Consider the following 19,038-nt stretch of genomic DNA (forward strand, 5'->3'; position numbering starts at 1 on the left):
TTATGAGAAGGAGGTAAATCGCCGAATCCATCTCGGTTGGGCAGCGTTCTGGAAACTCCGCGGCATCTTTTCGTCCAAAATTCCTCAGTGCCCGAAGACGAAAGTCTTCGAACAGTGCGTGTTGCCAGTGGTGACTTACGGATCCGAGACCTGGTCGCTAACTGTGACTATCAAAAAAAGGCTCAAAGTCACTCAGCGGGAGATGGAGCGAGCTATGCTTGGGGTTTCTCTGCGTGATCAAATCAGAAATGAGGAGATCCGCAGAAGAACTAAAGTTACTGATATTGTTCAGCGAGTCGCGAAGCTGAAGCGGCAATGAGCAGGCCACATAGTTCGAAGAGCTGATGGACGTTGGGGTCCCAAGGTGCTGGAATGGCAACCTCGCACTGGAAAGCGCAGTGTTGGTCGACCCCCCACTAGGTGGACCGAGGACATCAAGCGGGTTGCAGGGAGCCGCTAGATGCTCGCGGCTCGAGACCGTTTTGTTTGGAAGTCCATGCAAGAGGCCTATGTCCAGCAGTGGACGTCCATCAGCTGTTAATGATGATGATGATGAAGCAAGTCTTCCTGAATATCGAACCCGGGGCTTCCCATTATCAATTCAAACAGCCAAATAATAACAATGATGATGATCTTAGACTGCATCTTAAGATTTAGCAGACAAGGAAAACTTGTCAATGAATCAAGAAATCTCCAAGTAATGATGAACTGGTGAATAGGTAGACCTAGACAATGATGATTGTATAAAAATATTGAAATCAGTAAAAAATTATTTTTTATAATCAAGTTATGAGTTCTCATCTAAAAGCAAAGGTAAGATCCTACTAATATTATAAACGCGAAAGTTTGTAAGAATGTTTGGATGTATGTTTGGATGTTTGTTACCCTATAACGCCGCTACTACTGAAGCGATTTAGCTGATATTTAGAATGGAAATAGATTTTACTCTGGATTAACACGTAGGCTACTTTTTATCCCGAAATTTCCCGAGATTTGTGAAAACTGTTGATTAGGATGATATGAATGTTTGTTACTCTTTCACGCCTCAACTATTGAACCGAATTAGCTAAAATTTGATATTTAAATATATTATAGTCTGGATTAACACATAGACTACTTTTAATCTCGGAAAAATCCATGGTTTCCGAGGGATTTGTGAAAAACTAAATTCTACGCGGACGAAGTCGCGGGCGTCCGCTAGTTCGCTAAAATTTCATAGTTTGTAGACAATATTTGCGCATTCAGTTGGCAAGCATTGCTCGTATTTGCCTTTATTTGTAAACAAATGTCACGCATATAAAGCCGCAGCTTGTGACGACAATCTATATGGGCATCCGCTAAACGGCGAGTTGTCGAAATGGTTAAGAATATCAGCCGGCATAGAGTTATTGCAATCATCCGAGAGTTACCATTTGCGGCTAACGGACGAGAGATCGCGACGCGAGCGAACCGAGCGCTTGCGATTTTTAAATTCAAATATTTAACATAAATAAATATTGAACTAAATTGTCTAAAAATAAAATAATTATCTACTTAAATAAAATATATGAATATTGAAATGAACTTTTAAAATTATAACTCATAAAAATACTATAACAGTAGTCATAGTTACTTAAAATTTTTGTTCGAGTTTTAAAATTAAATTTGACAGTGGTACAATATTGTCATAGTATATAATTATTTATTTGAAAAAAAATAATAATTTGGGATGCTATATTAATTTCTAATTTTTTTTAATTCGGTTTAATAAATGTTTGTGTGAAATTTGATTAGTGATGAAACTTGGTTGTGATTAAGACTAATAAATAGGTAAGTGATGTTTTTAATTTTAATGCACTGTTTTTTACTGCACACACATTACAATCAATATAACACACACACACATTACATTACAAACCATAAGCATCATAACATAGAGCTCGTGTACATTAAAAAATAGAATTTAATAAGTAAGTAATTAAAAAAAAGTTAAAACACTACAATGCAGCGAATACTGTAGTAGAAATTTAATGTCTTGAACGTATTTAAGTATGTATTTAAGTTTATCTATTAGTCTGTTCTAATCTCTGGATATACGTAACGAATTTTCTTGAAGTTTGCTTATGTAGATAAAGATATATAAGATTTTCAATAAGATTGAATATAGGCGAGTAAAATTAAGAAGTAAGGTTCTTAAGAAAGAAACGAAGTCCACGCACCGAATAATTTGCGGATGTCGGCAATAGTTTTAAAAACATTCTGTCTTATTTTTTTTATAAAAGTTTACGGTTGCCATTTAATCCGTATTTTTAAATGTTAACTTCACAAGATTTTGTTCTTTTCTTACTTGTGACTTTTACGTTTCTTTTAATTTTTTTTTGTCTCATGGTCATTATTCTGTAATTACACTTTTTTATTCATTTATTGTGGTCAGTTGTAATTTACATCTCTAGAGGTACGAGTAACATCTTAATGACCTTATGATGGTAATGGTATGCGTCCACTGATCCGCATCGTACGTATCGGACGCATCGCATCAAACGGGTTTTTAATTTAACGGCAGATAAAATCCGTTCGATGCGATGCGGATCATTCGCACATGTATCACGTTCTATACAAAGAATACTAAAATCCGTTTGATGCGATGAGTACGATTCGGATCTGTAGACGCCTACCATAAGTACTTTTTTTGATATGACCGATATTCTCTTTTTGCCTTCAATTATTCGCAAAGACTTCCTCCCCACGGAGTTACTAAGCTACTCTTTGTAACTCCTAAAAAAGGAATACGACAATATTCTAGGCGGGAATCGAACTTACAGACCCGGCCTAAGTCATGTCTTATAATCGGTCCAGACCTGTATCCAAGTGGCACGTCGAAGCACTTTTGACACGTCAGTTGACTATTTGTAAAGATTCTACCACCGGTTCGGAAGGTAGGTTCTGCTGAGAAGATACCGGCAAGAAATTCATCAGTTGCTCTTTTAAAAGTCATACAGTATTATAATTTACAATTGATAACAATTAAATTACAATTTCATATAATTTTATTTCCTGTGTGTAAGTGGAAGCTGATTCAATGGCCTCCAATGGCCTCCCATCTGTCATCCCCATACTTTTTTCTAGTTTTTTTTTTTTTAAAGAATATTTGCCATATTTTTTATAATATGACCAATATTCCTATTCCCCTCCAACTAGTCGGGAAAGACTGTGCTAGGAGTGGGTACGACAATAGACCAACGGGGTGAGGATTGAACCACCACCCCTCTGTGATGAATCCAACCGCTCTTACCGTTGAGCTATTGAGGCTTTTAGTTTTCGAAGCGTTTGCGATTGTAGAAAGAAAATCGACGTTCCACTTGGCTACAGGGGCTGAACTCTGCTATAAATCGGCTACTGAATATATAAATTAAGCCTTATAAGAAGATAATAAAAAAATAGCAACACAGACAAAAGCTACTTTTTTATTTTTGTTGTTATTGTTGTTGTTCTTTTTGTTGTGTTTACTATTTTGATTGCTAACAGCTATTTTTTCTTGAGATTAATTTTTTAAAGTCACGCCATAAAAGACATTTTTTGTTCAATTAAAGTGTTTTAAAACTACTCTTTATACTTACCAACACAAATAGGTATGTATAAATAAATAGGTGACACCGTCGGGTGATAAGTACTAATACTCCGGTCAAATTTAACCAAAAAAATAAGAGTAAAGTTACCTAAATTCCCACCAAGCTGAAAATCGGTAAGATTGTTTAAGATATCATTAAAAACAAAATTTGAAATATGACGTGTGCATATTATGACGATTACAACTTTTTGAATCGTTATATCTCAAAAACGGTGGCTCGTAGAAAAAAAAGAATTAATAAATTTTTGCAGATGATTTTATGATCTACAATTTTATCTGAGGTATTTTTATAATAAAACTTACCATTTTGCTGTAAATCTCTCTCTCACTCACTCAGATTTTTGACCTTTGACCTTGTATATTTTCCTTACAGGGGAAAGATGGGGAACTTTCAGATTTTATTTTTAATGATATTTTAAACAATATTACCGATTTTCAGCTTGGTGGGAATTTATGTAACTTCGAATGTTTAAATTGGCCGGATTATAATTTGAAAATTCAATAACGAAAAAAGTTTAGCTATTTAAATATTTCTGGCCGCGATAGCCATAGAGACATAGATCCGATTCTCGTCGTTTCCGACGGAATTTTATAAAACAAAAACCTTCGGCAAGTGTCTTTCTTTCTTCTTTCTCTTTTCTTTCTGTCGCTATAAATGTATAGATTACATTAATTAAGCTAAGAATAACACTTTAAGAAAAGGCGCTGAAAAGACAGCTCTTTGAAAACGCAGCCATTTAAATAACTAAGTAGTTTTTAATTTGCCCTATTAGATGAGTGGGGTACCTAAATTCTTGAAAGCTAAGCTTGCCCTTTTCCTAACGAGCAATTAAACTTTAATTTTATGTTTACCTACATATCATATACAATATGCATATAGTCACAATGCAGTGATAATGGTTTAAGATAGAGTCGAAAGGTTTTTTTTTTTATAAGTTAGCCCTTGACTACAATCTCACCTGATGGTAAGTGATGATGCAGTCTAAGATGGAAGCGGGCTGACTTGTTAGGAGGAGGAAAATCCACGACCCTTTTCGGTTTCTACACGACATCGTACCGGAACGCTAAATCGCTTGGACGTCTTTGTCGGTAGGGTGCACCTAGACCAATTAAGAAAATTTCAATCGGTCCAGCCGGGGATCGAACTCAGGACCTCCATTTTGTAAATATACCACTGCGCCACGGAGGCTGTCAAAAGGTTACATCATTCAAGATACTAACGGACACCCCGCAGTATTACACGCGTATTATCTGTTCCCGTGGGAATACAGAGACAAAATATAGCCCATGTCACTCGCTAATAATATAGCTTCCCATTGGTGAATAAATTTTTATAATCGGTATTGTGGTTAGTTAACCAAAAAAAACGAACTCACGTATAGCTGTGGTTTTCCTTGTATCTTAAAAATAACTATAGAAGAAGTTTCAGCTGAAACTAGAATTAACGGTTTCGTCCTTGCTTTTATGTACTATTTTTAGTACACAAAGTGGAAAAATTCCCGATGGCGTGCAAATAAATTAAACTTAATGACTATTATATAAAATAACTGTCATTAAAAAAATATTATTATTATTTTTATAATAAGCATTTTTTTTAATTCCTCGTGCTTGCTGTGGCTTATAGATGGACGATGAAATTAACTGTGGGTAGCCAAGCGTGATAGCAGATTATGGTATTGCTGTTTATTTTGCAGAATTGTTTTTTGTTCAGCATTATATCTTAACTATAAGATTTACGACTATACGTACCAAATGATTGTAGGCATTAAAATAACGTTTAGACGGCCTCCGTGGCGCAGTGGCTTGCGCGGTGGATTTACAAGACGGAGGTCCTGGGTTCGATCCCCGGCTGGGTCGATTGAGATTTTCTTAATTGATCCAGGTCTGTGTTTTCAAGCAATTTAGTGTTCGGGTATGATGTCGTGTAAAAATTGAAAGGGGTGTGGATTATCCTCCTCCTAACAAGTTAGCCCGCTTCCATCACTTACCATCAGGTGAGATTGTAGACTAGGGCTAACTTGTAAATAATAAAAAAAAAACATACGCGTCGAATTGAAACGATAAAATCGATTGGGCCTGTTTGACACAGGTACCTTTTTAATAAAAATATATTATGTGGTCAGTCCTTTTACAGAAAACAATTAAATTCAAACTAGGTAGTTCAATGGGTTTCACAATATGAAAGCGACCGAGCAAGCGAATACAGGTTTATACCGATTATATCATCACTTTTATTACTTTTTTTTTAGCTCTTGCTAGCTGTGATCTCATTCTGATGATACAGTCTAACAGTGGAATTTACAGACGTTACAGGGGGACCATTCTCCCTCTGTCAAATTCACAAACGCATAGAGTTTATATTTGAAACTCAGCGGGTGAACTATCACCTGGGGGCGCCTCCACAATGGCTATGAATTCCACTGTAAGATGACGCAGCATCATACCACTAAATCACTTGGCCGTACGTCTTAGCCGGTAGAGTGGTAACTAGTCATGGCCGATACCACCTGAGTCAAATTGGAAAATTATATAAAATTTTAAACCGACACAAGCTGGGAATCGAACCCACGTTCTTTTATATTGGAAACCAATAACAACTGTGCCAGAGCGGTAAAATGCAAGCAACCTTCACAGATCTATCATAGTTTCATCTCAGTGCATCGTTAACTATTACTATTACTTAGCGCAGTGGTATGCGCGGTGTATTTACAAGATGGAGGTCCTGGGTTCGATCCCCGGCTGGGCCGATTGAGGTTTTCTTAATTGGTCCAGGTCTGGCTGGTGGATGGCTTCGGCCGCGGCTAGTTGCCACCCTACCAAGAAAGATGTACCACCAAGCGATTTAGCGTTCCGGTACGATGTGTAGAAACCGAAAGGGGTGTGGATTTCATCCTACTCCTAACAAGTTAGCCCGCTTCCATCTTAGATTGCATCGTCACTTACCATCAGATGAGATTGTAGTCAAAGGCTAACTTATAGAGAATAAAAAAAAATGCACTGCCTACCACGAGGACTCCGAATGAGCCGGTATTGGAGAAAGAATATTTCATTTTGTACTTTTTTTACGTATAATGCATCGTTATCAACCCATATACGGCTCACTGCTGAGCTCGAGTCTCCTCTCAGAATGAGAGGGGTTAGACCAATAGTCCACCACGCTGGCCCAATGCGGATTGGCAGACTTCACACACGCAGAGAATTAAGAAATTCTCTGGCGTGCAGGTTTCCTCACGATGTTTTCCTTCAACGTTTGAGACATGTAAAATTTAATTTCTTAAAATGCACACAACTGAAAAGATGGAGGTGCATGCCCCGGACCGGATTCGAATCCGCGCCCTCCGGAGTTGGAGGCAGAAGTCATATCCACTGGGCTATCACGTCTCTCTATTAGTAACCTTCGAGACTTTGTTTACGTATAATGCATACCCTAGTTGAGAATATTGTGCAAGCCATTGCTTACTGGAATAAAAAAATCCTGGTGAATAGCCGGTAGGTATGTTCCAAGATTCATGACCGTATGAAATTTTTTACACCTCCTTAATAGCTTTCTGTGTACCAGCACGGAGCCGTACCGCTAAGTTGTTAATTAAAAGTTTTTGTCAATCTCGCAAACCGGTTTTTCCACAAACGAGAAAATTCCCATTGTCGTATTTCATGAACGCGGATTTGGGGTTTATTAACCGACTTAAAAAAAAGAGGAGGTTCTCAATTCGAGTGTATGTTTTTTTATTATTTATTTCTTTAACAAATTATAAATTTGAATCAGGCTCAGAGTCACATAGCGTGCGATGGAACGTAAAAAGTATGCTAGGAGTATCTCTGCGTGATCGAATCAGAAATGAGGAGATCCGTAGAAGAACCAAAGTCAAAGACATAGCTCAACGAGTCGCGAAGCTGAAGCGATGGCAATGGGCGGGGCACATTCAATCACTCCACTAAAAATAATTATAATAAAATTAATAATAGTTACCCTTAACTCCAGGGGGTAAAATTTTCGTAATTTTCAAGATTGTAAAAGCCTGCGTTTGAGATTTAACCGACACTTGTTGTTTTTAAAACAATACAAGCCTATAATATCATATAGTTAGTACCATAATATAGGTAATGAGGGTGTATAAAAAACGAGTCGCCATTTAAGGAGGTTTGACATATTGACCACTTACCTAAAGAAGCATTTTTATCGAAACTAAACGTGATGGAAAATTTCAGATCATTTGCTTGGGAATAACTGTTTTTAAATTCAGTAGCAGAAAATAACCTGAACAATCAACTGAGCCTAAATAAAAAGCTTCTAAAAAAACTAACCTTCGAGACTTTGTTTACTTACCATTTGACGACAGACGACCTCTCTGGCGCAATTGGAATCGATCAGAAGGTTCTACGTTCGATTTCCATCTAAGCCCCTATAGCCGAGTGGCACGTCTTTTCTCTTTTTACGATCGCAAACGCTTCGAAAACTAGATAAATGTATGGGAATTACATTTGCTATTGACAGGTCACGTGATCAAGATCTTTCATTCCCATAAATTTGTCTAGTGTCGAAGCGTTTGCGATCGTAGAAAGAGAATTGACGTGCCATTTAGCTACAGGGGCAGATTAGTCTGCGGTTTTATGTTCGAGTTTATATTATACTAACGGACGCCCGAGACTTCGTCCGCGTGAATTTCAGCATTTTATTTTATTCTTGCGTACATGATTTTTGCGAAATTTTAACCGTTTACGCAGCGCACGCAGCTTAAGCTATCAATAGAAAAAATCGCCCGATTTAGAAACATTTTCATTAGTGCAACTTATCAATTGTACCTATAATAATTAGCAGGTTCATACAGAATTCTGCCATAAGTTTGACGGCCTCCGTGGCGCAGTGGTATGCGCGGTGGATTTACAAGATAGAGGTCCTGGGTTCAATCCCCGGCTGGGCCGATTTAAATTTTCTTAATTGGTCCAGGTCTGGCTGGTGGGAGGCTACGGCCGTGGCTAGTTACCACCCTACCAGCAAAGACGTACCGTCAAGCGATTTAGCGTTCCGGTACGATACCGTGTAGAAACCGTAATGGGTGTGGATTTTCATCCTTCTCCTAAGAAGTTAGTCATCAGGTGAGATTGTAGTCAAGGGCTAACTTGTAAAGAATTAAAAAAAAATACCATATGGAATGGCCCTACGGATTCAAACTCGAAGCCTCTCACAACAAAGTCCCAACCTAACCTACCGTGGAACTATTGAGGTTCTTAATCCAAATCATCGTCATTTACCATCAAATGAGATCGCAGTTATGTAAAATAAAACCATTTACGCTTTAAGTGTAAACGGAAAATGTACATAGAACGCCATAGACATAATGATAATATCTCTTCTTAATGGCTCCCCTTATGACCTTGTGAGGTCTGTCATTCCATTGTTGCCCAACTTCGTACAGTGTAATTGCAGTTACGCTGTGAGCAGATAATTGTCGTTCTGGTACGTTCCCTGTAATAAACGAAAATTGTCAACGAAATAACAGTGTGGAAATTTGATGTGTTTTAGAAAAACATGTTGTCAGTACTGTTTTTAGTGGATTTGCATACGGATTTCATAAATATTTTGTTATAGATTTGATTAAATTAAAGACATTGATTCAAAAGGATGTCCCATATTGATCTATTGACAGACAGACGATAATCATTATTGTCAGTAAAAAAAAAACAGTGTAAAAAAACAACCTCCTTTTTTAAACTCTGTTAAAAATGAAGTCGCTGTCGCTGGATTCTCGCTTAGATCTTTTAAACTATTCAACAGGTTTTAACGCAGTTTTCAGCAATAGATAGATTTGTTCAAGAGCAAGATTTATACAATGGCATCGAGCCCAGGACCTCCGTCTTATATTATAAATCCACCGAGCATACCACTGCGCCACGGAGGCCATCAAATTCGTATTATGTAACGATATCTAGTTTTTATGTAATGTTTTTTTTGCAAAAAATTGCAAATCTATTAAAATTTCATAAACAACTAATTGCAACGTTTTACAAATTGTTGTCATTGACCTTTAACTTGGGCTGTTCATTTCTGCATAATAAACACTTCGCTTGTGATTTGTGAACCATTTTGCGAATCGTAACCTTCCTTATGTAACTCGGCAATGTGCCTGGCAAATAAACAAACAAAATTGAAACGCTTCATAAAATATTTAACTTTAAGTTAACAGAAGAATATTTAATAAATTTATTTAGGTGCTAATTTATAGTTACTAAATAAATTTATTTAACATAAAATTGAAAATTTTGAAAACCCCCGAATGTCATGAAATTATCAGAGTCAGAGGTTATATCCAGTGGGCTATCATGGCCTTTAAGTGTCATCATTAAGGAATTCATAATTCAACTAGTTGACGCCCGCGAATTCGTTCGCGTGGAATTTAGTTTTTCACAAATCCCTCTTGAACCATGGATTTTTCGGGGATGAAAATTAGCCAAGGTAAAATATATTGACATTCCAAATTTTATCCATACAGGTTCAGTAGTTGCAGCTTTAAACCATCCATATAAACTTTCGCATTTATAATAGTTTTAATTTTTAAGTTAATTAGTAGGATTCAAAACTTTATAGCCTCAATAGCTCAACGGTAAGAGCGGTTGGACCCATCACCGAGGGTTGGTGGTTCGGTCCCCGCCCCGTTGGTCTATTGTCGTACCCACTCCTAGCACAGTGTTTTCCGACTAGTTGGAGGGGAATGGGAATATTGGTCATATTATAAAAAAATGGCAATTATTTTTTTCTAAAAAAAAAAACAATTGTTTAGTAGGTGTTTTAAGATATTTCTTTATACTGCACTGATAGGTCCAGAACCGTTTTGGGATTATGTTATAAAGGAGTACACCCAATGGATGGTGGAATTCCGTACAAAAAGATGTCATGCAGTAGCCGTCTACTCTTATCAGCTGATTATTATGATAATGCTAATATTTTGCGTGAATCCTATCCTACCTTCCTTATGGATGTTTGTTTGAATGTTTGTTACTCTTTAACGCCGCGCCGCAACTACTGAACCGATTTGGCTGAAAATTTAGGCGAAGATAAATAATACTGGATTAACACATAGGCTACTTTTCATCTCAGACAAATTAATGGTTCCCACGGGATTTGTCAAAAACAGATTTCCACGTCGTCCATCCGCTAGTTTTAATATATAAATGCGAAAGGTCAAGAACCGCTAGACGTACACAAATGAAATTTGGTAGGGAGGTAGTTTATAGATAGAAGAATGGTCCGCTATGAACGGATTTTGCTATAGGGCCGGATAAAGGAGGTCTAAGTCGCGGGCATCCGCTAGTGTTTTATATATTTTAGTTACAGATATGAGTACTTAAACTAAATATCACCACTGTGTAAACGAAACAGATGTTGAAATAAGACCGCAGGTTTTAAGTTTGACCTAAGATAATAATAATTGAACAAATGTGAAAGGTGCGTTGAAGCTATTGCACAAACTGTATGTATGTTTTGTAAAGTATTGATAAGGTAATCTTTTACAGCGGGTGGGGATCGAACCTATGACCTCTGGATGTCATCCTTACCGTTGAGCTATTGACGATTTATATGTAACTACAGTTTGTTGAAGTTAGCTGAGTTGAATACATAAACTTGGATTTTTATATTTCGGTTAAATAGGAAGGTACGTGAGCCGTGATAGTCCAATGGATATGACCTCTGCCTCCGACTCCGGAGGGTGTGGGTTCGAATCCGGTCCGGGGCATGCACCTCCAACTTTTCAGTTGTGTGCATTTTAAGAAATTAAATATTACGTGTCTGAAACGGTGAAGGAAAAACATTACGAGGAAACCTGCATACCAGAGAATTTTCTTAATACTCTGCGAGTATGAAGTCTGCCAATCCCTAACTACCTAACCTAATCCCTTTCATTATGAGATTAGACTCGAACTCAGCAGTGAGCCGAATATGGGTTGATAATGACGATGAATGAGGAAGTTACGTATCTGATCATGTACCGCTGTAATAAAATAAATTTAACCACGTTTTTGTTATTTTAATTAAATTTCAAAGATGTCCAATCACATAAAATAAAATAAATAAACAAGTAACGATTATAAATTAAATTCGAACAAAAAAATTTATCAATAATTTTATGCTTCGTAAGCGTCGCGACGTTAAAATTTAATAACCGTATCATATTAATTTGCTCGCAAAAAAAAAAAATACAAAAGCAGTTACTGCAATTTAACCCATAATTAAATTTCAATTTCCATTTAACTCTATGAATTTCTGAAATCCATATCCATACAGGTATAAATGAAAAGTACACCTTTAAAGGGCTAACTGTAATATTAGTTAAGAATAAGATATTTAGCTATTCCTTTTATAGATACTCCGAGGCTCCGAGCATGGCTCCAGCTGGTCAAGTGCGTGTTGAGCCACGCAGTATAGGGTTCCGTAGATTAAATTAGTACTCTAAACCCTTATTTAATGCACAAAAATTACCACACCATGGCATAGACGTAATTAATATACATATTGTAAAATTTCAGCTTTTTAGTTTTAACGGACTCGGAATTATCTTACCGCAGTTTTATCTAATTAATTTACAAGGAAATTTGTATACCCTACCCTAAAAAAATATTTTTCATGATTTTATTTTACGACTTTTTCATTATTCATGCTTAGTATGCTATACATACTCGTGCTGAATTACCTACAGCTTTATTTATATAGTAGTACCTAATAGTCCTTATAAGGGTTCCTTGGTGACTACGGAACCCTAAAAAAGGAAAGGGGGGGATTTTCTCCTCCTAACAAGTTAGCCCGCTTCCATCTTAGATTGCATCATCACTTACCATCAAGGGCTAACAAGTAAAGAATAAAAAAAAAGTTCATTTTTGCATATTATTCAATGCGGTCACAACTTACAGTACCTAATCATGAAAACGATCAAAAAGAGTTTTAGTCATACATTCATACCATCTGCCATTTAGATGGTTACAATAAACTGTTATGTCGTAGCATTCACAAAAGGTGCATTGTTTTGAAAACAATGTCTCCTTATGTTTATAAACTCTTTGTACATTGTTACATATCGTTTGAATGTGTATATGGCCTTATTTACAAACTACGAGTATAACACAATCATTTCTATAGGTATGATGCCTAGACAGGGGCGTAGCTACCGGCGTATCAGCCATATCAATGACTAGCTGACGCCGCGCGGTTTTACCCGCGTGGTTCCCGTTTCCGTAGGAATACGGGGAAATTATATATCTTATAGCCTTCTTCAATAAATGGGCTATCTAACACTGAAAGAATTTTTCAAATCAGACCAGTAGTTCCTGAGATTAGCGCGTTCAACCAAACAAACTCTTCAGCTTTATAATATTAGTATAGATACGCCCCTATTAGAATAGTATAGATAGGCCCCGGACTGTAGGGGCATCTTACATGTGAAAGCAATAATTAGTAAAATGTAGATAATGTACAATCTATTTTGGTACGAAGTTCCCTAGAAAGGGGGCTAGAGGGAAAAAATTAAGACCAAAAATTTGTAACGACACTTTTTGCTATAGTTGTAAGATCCAGGGTCCTCCTGTTCCAAATCTCCCAGACACGGGTGGTCAGCGAGACTTGAACCCCTCAACACCAAAAGAACACAAACCCAAAAGACCCCCCAAACCCAAAAGGCCTTCCGACCCTTGTAATAAAGTTCGTTTTGATGAATGTTCGTAGATTTGATGGGATGGGATGGGTTGGGATGGGATAACGATATCTATAGAGATATCTACAGCGATAGCGATAGCGAACTTCGTTCCATCCGGGTGTCCCTTGATACTTTATAAGTTATTTTTCCCTGGTTAAGGGTGCGCCCCAAAGTTGGAGACATTCAATATAGGTTATATCACTGTCATATTTATTTTAAAAGAGAATTTTCGTTTCCTTTGTGACAAATATTTACCCTTCTTTTGGGCCCTCCGACTAATTTTGATAGAGGACCCCTCCAAGGCACTCTACGCCACTCACCATTCATTAAATTCACGTGTTTGCAGCGATAACGACAGAACATGTGTACGTCGCGATCGGCACGATGTCAGGCACATCGTGGCCAACACACGATCAGTTTTATCAGATGTCCAACCGTCAGCGCTGCAGGCATGTGAGCTTATTAGGTAGATATAGGATAGGTTTACCTCATTGGCGTATTTAGGATAATTTCCTAGGGTTCCCGACATCAAGTCTATTATTAGTATCATAATAGAATTTCATATCGGTAGCTCAGAATTCTAAGCTCACTTTAGACAGGTCCATTCAAAGGTGGTCACGGACCGCCCCCCCCCCCCATAAATACGTCTATGGTTTTTAACTATCATATTAGCAGGGTCATAACTGATATAGGTACATCTTAACGATGGATGGATCATGAGAATTGTATAAAAACGAATAAAAACCGATAGTTTGTAGGTACCTATTAAGTTTCTCTTTTCTATGACCAACGTTATTGAGCATGGAACATAATAATTAAAGCTAGCGGATTCGTGGTGTTGAATAATAAATTGATTTCGAGATGTGGCCAAAAATAAGCATGCCTTTCGAAATACTTTCGAGCAATAGATAGAAATTATATTCATAATCTATACTAATATTATAAAGCTGAAGAGTTTGTTTGGTTGTTTGATTAAACGCGCTAATCTCAGGAACTACTGGTCCGATTGGAAAAATTCTTTCAGTGTTAGATAGCCCATTTATCGAGGTAGGCTATATGCTATATATTATCACCGTATTCGTACGGAAACGGGAACCACGCGGGTGAAATTATGAATATAAATTAATAATTAGGTAAATATATTAATCTATGACTAAGCCGTATTAAATAATATGTAAGGTAAGTAGGTATATTGCTAATAAAACATTAATAAAACCTATTTAATCGTTTACACAGCTGCTACCATTTTGTTTTTATGTAGCCAAATTGACGTCAAATTGAATCAAATATCGTTTCATACCATTTAATAAAGAAGTTTCTAGAATAAAATTTTTGTCAAATCACATACGTAGGTATTCTAAAATGAAACATTGTCTTCATGAGAAACAACAATCAATTTATTTTTGAAAAACTTTAAATTTTAAACGCTTAGTTTTAAAGCACTTTTGAAGCTTTAAAGTTACTTATTTTTTATTAAAGATTACAATGCTAAAATATCTTTATAACTATACAAATAATGCCCACGTGGAATGGTGACAAGAATACTGGCTGCATTTCCGTGTTGGATATCCACGCAAATCCTTTGGGCAAAAAATGAGCCAGCCCTTCTGTCACCAGTCAAGGCAACTGACTGCGGTGAAATAGTTCGGAGCTATCAGTTTGGAAAAAAATAAGACCAAAAATTTGTAACGACACTTTTTGTTATAGTTGTAAGTTCAGGGTTCTCCTGTTCCGAATCTCCCAGACATGGGTGGTCTGCAAGACTTGAACCCTACCCCAAAAGACCCTCAAAGCCCATAAAAGCCTTTCGGTCACCAGAGAAGGCAACTAACTGCGGTGTAATAGTTCGGAGTTACCAGTTTGGAAAATTGCGTTGAATATAGCTTTAATGACGTAGGCATCCGCTAAGAATTGATTTTCCTAAACTAAACCTACCGTGGTGTCGTAAAAATCTAGAATTCACGCGGCCAAACCTGTGGCCAATAGCTAGTAGGTATGCAATAAAGCTTTATAGATATAAAACATAATAGAAGCTTTATTACAGTTTGATATACATATTTACAGCAAGCAATCAAATATTGGTGACAAGGTCACAGTAGTTCTTGAGTTACGTCCGAAGTAGGTGCTCAGTGAACGGTGTTATACTGTGCAATTATTTTGCATTCACAAATCGCAACAGATCTCTGATTTGCCAATGTTGAATGTGTGCAGATAATGCCGAGGTTGCAAACCGATAATGTAATTTGTTTTTTTTTTTTATTAATTTAATTATGATTATGAGAGCCGTGATAGCTCAGTGGATATGACTTCTGCCTCCGATTCCGGAGGATGTGGGTTCAAATCCAGTCCGAGGGATGCACCTCCAACTTTTCAGTTGTGTGCATTTTAAGAAATTAAATATCACGTGTCTCAAACGGTGAAGAAAAAACATCGTGAGGAAACCTGCATACCTGAGAATTTTCTTAATTCTCTCCGTGTGTGAAGTCTGCTGCATTGGGCCAGCGTGGTGGACTATTGGCCTAACTCGAGCTCAGCAGTGAGCCGAATATGGGTTGATAATGATGATGATGATGAATTATGATTATATGAAAAAATCATTAACCATTTGGTAAAAAGGGGAAACTGTTTTGGTCTCCAACACCATAAATAAACCCTGGCTGGTGTGGTCTCTTCTCGGACCAAGGCGCGTTTGGAACGCTTGTAACTTTAATTTTAAGTTTTCGACCAATTATTATCACCATTACCTGACGTCTATAACGTGATATATTGTGTCGAAAGTAAACTAAGCTTAACTGAGATAAATGAATTTAGACTTTGACTTTTGACTTTGACATACTGCTATGCCTCCTATTATTGATTTGTAGCTTAGAAACCACCACGCTTCTCTAATTCGAGTTGGTGGGCTTAGGGTGATATTTGAACTTGTATTGATAGCCCAGTGAATATGAGTTCTACCTTTGATTCGAAAGCCGTAGGTTCAAATCCGGTCCCCCACCTGATACCTGGGAATATTCTGATTTCGTAATTGAAGTCTGCCAATTGTAGTGTGGTGCTGGTGGACTATTAGCCTAACTTCTTTCATTCTGAGAGGAGATTCGTGCTCAATAGTAATCCAAACATGGGTTGTTAATGATGACTATAATTATGAAATAACGAAGAATGTAAATTACAGAGGTGTCATCATCAACTTCCTAATTCCGGGCAAGCTATTACTGAACTGAGTATTTTTTTGAAAGAACAAAACTCAACGTTTCGTAGCTCGAACCTGGAGTCGAAACCCATGAGCTTACATACTTTATGAGCAATAACAGCAGCTGTCATTAGAATAGAAAATGAAAATCGTTTCGAATGTATTCAAAATCTGTGCTAAGCTAAATTTTCTCACAACAAAATAATTGGCAATTTCCTGTTGTATTTTACGGGTCAAGGTTTATGTTCATGCAAATTTTTTGAAATTCACATCGACATACACACAAATTGCTTCCGAGACGGAAGTTGATGAATAATAATGGTAGTTTACAAGATTCGATAATAATAAGTAACAACATTCAATATCCAGGACATAAAAAATCTATAAATTAATAAATAATTTATAATAAGGTAATTGTTAGAGTGGTAAAAATAATCTATACTAATATTATAAAGCTGAAGAGTTTGTTTGTCTACTTGAACGCGCTAATCTCGGGAAAAACTACCAGTAATCGAAAAAAGTTACTTTTTGCTACATAATTAGTAAAAAAAACATGGTTTTTATTTCTCGATAACGTTAGGCCTTTTTTGTAGAAGTGCGTCAAACTTTATTATCCTGAATTATTTTATAATTTTGAATGTGATGTAGGGCTAACAATTCACTATTTTTCTAGGGACATGTCCTATTTTATTTAAAAAAAAAATCTCAATTCAAAATTCAAAATTCTTTATTTGCAAATTGTTAAATACAGATCTTGATACAATAAATGTTGGCATACAATTTGCTACAAAATAGCATGATTTTTTTTTTAAATAATCTTATAACTAAATTGCATTGTTTTAAATACACTATAATTATTGAAATTTAATTAATGACTATATTATTATTATTATTTTAACCGACTTCCAAAAAAGGAGGACGTTATCAATTCGTCGGAATCTTTTTTTTTTTAATTAGCCTTATGGTACAACCTAATTCGCTAGCTTATCACTATATCATAAAGCGATTGTAAATTAATGATAGAATAATCAAATGAAAATGTAACTGATCATTCATAGTTAGTAAGTTATTGGTACGTTTACCTACTTTTAAAATTATTTTTCCGCTAGAAAACCACGTTATTTGTGAGTGTCATGTTTTATGAATAGCAAAGGTGAAACCGCGGAACGTCGGCTTATCTGACATTTTATGTTATGAATGATTTTTGACCTCATTTCCCACGTTGTGTATTGAGGGAGTCATAACAGTTAATAGAAAAAGTGATTGGAAAATTAAAATTCAGCATGATTTTGATATTTTTTTGTTAACACCGAACTTTTTAATGTTTCTATTATTAGCTCCGTTTTTATCGCTTACTCGACACTTATATTTTTTGCGTGCTTATTTGGTATTGACATTTTCTCAGTACGTAATGAGGATAGGTGATTTTTTTTTTTCATTTTAATGTGCTGTATGACCACGTGTGGTTTGCACATGGTTATTCTGATGTTTATTTATTATTTTTTGTTTACCGTGTTTTTGATAACTAATATTTATAAATTTGTTTTGTCATCATGTTCAGTTTTATATGTATAAGTTAACGTAAGAGTATTATATCCAAATGCAAAAGTGACTTCTTTTACTTGTTACATTTCACACTTTAACTTGATACTCAACCAACTATCTTGAAACTTTGCATACAAGTTGTCAGGGTTGTCATACATAAAAAACGTAGGGTAACTTATACGTAGAAATTTATAAATACGAAGAATTTGTTTATAAGGTATAGTAAAATATTTTTTGAGAGGCATTATTGCGGGTGAAGCTGTAGGAAAAACTAGTTTTAACTATTACTGTGTATGTGGTAGACAGGTTTCTTGTCAACAATTCTCAGCAGAACCTGGCGACTGAATCGTTAGTCTCTCTCCTTACGTTTCAAAAGTACTTGTAAACTAAGCTACTAACTAATACCTACATGAAGTAGGTATTAATTGAATCTGAATATTTAAGCTTCACGAAATTACTATTTGATTATGAGGAAACTAATTGAATAAGATTACCTATTTTCATCAAAATATTACTTACATTAAAGATTTTCATAAAATACCAAGTTTACCAAGTCTGACAGAATTCGAAAATTATTTCATAATCACCAGATTTAAATTTAGTTTAACCGGAAAGCGGAACGAATAACTCGGTATTTTGTCCGGATTTCAGTTCGTCCTGTTTAACCGTGGCACTATTAAGGCTTTAATTCGATTGAAAATTGATATTTTTGTCCAACAACACAATTCCTCCATCCTGTAACCTTGGTAAGGAACACGGAATCGACGCGCGAGGCCGTTGCGATGCGACTCTTATTTAATATATTATACTTTTTGTTAGCTCTTGTGTAGAAGTCCTCAAGGTTCATCGTATAATGCGAGCTTGTCCGCATACTGTATTGAAAACTAGTTATGCCCTACGATTTTACCCGTAGACATAGTTGTTGTGGGAACATCGGTATAAAATGTAGCTTATGTAATATTTCAGATTATTCCAATTATCTGCCTATTTTAGTTAACAGCCTAATATGGCTA

The 19,038-nt window shown here is 36.2% G+C and overlaps 1 protein-coding gene across 1 annotated transcript in view; it reads left to right on the plus strand.

Moving 5' to 3' along the window:
* The first annotated feature begins 1,380 nt into the window (after nt 1-1,380).
* Nucleotides 1,381-19,038, plus strand: part of LOC112042964 (solute carrier family 46 member 3) — a 35,864-nt gene continuing 18,206 nt past the window's right edge. The window contains exons 1-2 of the mRNA XM_052883795.1: nt 1,381-1,653; nt 1,774-1,809. The gene's annotated coding sequence lies outside the window, so the exon portion shown is untranslated. The remainder of the gene's footprint in view (nt 1,654-1,773; nt 1,810-19,038) is intronic.

The sequence above is a fragment of the Bicyclus anynana genome, chromosome 10 (assembly GCF_947172395.1).
Source record: "Bicyclus anynana chromosome 10, ilBicAnyn1.1, whole genome shotgun sequence".
NCBI classification, from domain to species: Eukaryota; Metazoa; Arthropoda; class Insecta; order Lepidoptera; family Nymphalidae; genus Bicyclus; species Bicyclus anynana.